Raw genomic sequence first — 2227 nt, forward strand, 5'->3', positions numbered from 1 at the left:
GAGTAGAACTAGGCTCGCTGATTGCCTTAGCCCTGGCCTTCATATTCTTTGAACATCCAGGCTGTTTCGGTTGTTTCATGTTTATTGGTTAAAGTAAATAGGGAGGGGGTGGGTGTAAGGTTAGGGTGGTTTTGACAAGGAACGTTTCTTTGAGTTTTGACTGTCGCCAGCTCCCCAGTCGGGAGGTTTGATTTGTCTGCATGCCTTCTTACTGAATAAAACATCGCAACAACATAGTTATTATATTTACATGGATATGTGTATGTATCTGAGTGAGGTGGCATCATTTCTGCTCTATTAAATGTAAAATGCACAAAAGTCATCCAGAAGAGGTGAAACCATCCTTGGCCCTGTCTACAATCGCAACACTACATCTGGAGATGAATGCGTGTTGAGACGCGTGGGTGGAACCTGCAAATAGCGATGTCTCTGCAGCTTCGATGACTTCTCACATGGCTGAACGAGAATCGTTGTTGAGAGCCTCCGATGTCGCACAGAGCCAGATGTAGTTACACTATAAAAATGCGTGACAAGAGCACCGTCAAGTGCAGAAAGGACTGGTTTTCATATCACTTCCTTGTTATTCTTCTCAATATACCCATTGACTTCCTATTATTGTTTCATTATTTGTTATATTAGCAAATGCCAATTTGTGTTCGCAAATGATTTCGTGGAAAAGTGAGTAAATTAAAAGGGAGATCTGTTAATTTTATTGAGGTCACACGTGTGATCGACGTGTCTAGCCTGGGTTGAAGAGTACTGTCTTCCGCGTATGTGTTCGCTGCATGCCTGCATCGTGCAGGAGATGGTTGTGTACCCGAGGATTTAGTTGTTCGTGTCTGAAATGTCGCGAAGGCAATCCATCCCAGCCAATCAGCTACTCGTTTAGCTTGGTAGAGCAGACGACAATCTAGCGTTACATCAGGTCTGGGTGTGAATACCTGTGACAGGTGTAAGAAACAAGGAATAACATTCTTCTAATGATTGCGGAAACGCCGACAGAACGACGCAAAAACAGCGAGTGACCGCCTTACCAGTTAAAAGAAAGGCAAAACTGATGCTACGAAGAACAATGAAGTAAATTGATAGACTCCAAGGACATCACCAAGATGAAGAACAGGACTATCCACTCTTGGCGTATATTTGCAAGCAACTAGAGCAGTCTGAACAACTGCCTTTACCATCATGGCAAGGATCTAGAGGGTGCTAGGTAAATAAGCTAACTTCCGATTTTCGGTACACTGCTACCAGCAGTGACACCACTATCTCATTCCTAAGCATAGATGATGGAATGGGCAACACAAGTGTGGAGGACTTCGTCGATTGTGGACAGCTACCAACTCCTCTCAACTATCGTATCCAAGGAAAGAGGGCCCGTTTCTTCTCCTTATTACTCAAAAGGTGCAAAGGTCGAGCGAATCGCCATCAAGACCCAATTTAAGTAAATGCCGTGCTAAATTGTCACAGATGCATGAAAGGTAAAAGATAAAATCGCCTTTACTCTATTATGTCTTTCTGACGCGTTTGAGCACGATTCGACGATTTATTTACGAGGGAAGGAGGATGTTGGCTGATGGTGCCGTATCATTGACATATGTTGTTATTTGGACCTGCAAAATATCGAGACAATTGCAAAAACGCAACTTCCCCAAGTTTTCATGTTAGAATGTTGAACAAGTTGCCTCCAATCATTGCCTAATGAAGCGATGATGATGCATATAATGCCCAGAAATAAAGAAGAGGATGAAGACGGAGGAGAGGGAGAAGAAGAAGACGACGGGAACGGAGATGAGAAGCGCTTGCCTACTGGAGGACTTTGGAATTTGGTGCGTCTGAATTGCTCGAGATGTGTGGAGGACAGACACTAAAAGCCCGTTTTGCCAAATGATAGAGATTTTTGACGTGCTCCTCGTTGTTATCGTCAGCTTTTTGTAAGTACAACATTGATCGATGTTGGTAACATGGGTGATGCCGAGGGCGGCCTAAACCCAATCATCACCTATGCCTAAATCCATTATTTGTCTACTTGACCTCTCTGCTTCCGATCCACTTAATCGCCCCCAAACTACTTTACATTTGGTTTATTTTTTGCTTATTTGCCCACCTTTGCCTTTACCCTTATTTCAGATCTCGGCAAGAGGGACTTTCCCACTACCTCTCTCCACCTCAACGCAAATGTGACCATACGCGACAAAACCGGTTTTGTGTTGTTGTCGTCGTCGTCATT

This window comes from Echinococcus granulosus (genome assembly GCF_000524195.1).
Source record: "Echinococcus granulosus chromosome Unknown EG_S00245, whole genome shotgun sequence".
Lineage (NCBI taxonomy): Eukaryota > Metazoa > Platyhelminthes > Cestoda > Cyclophyllidea > Taeniidae > Echinococcus > Echinococcus granulosus.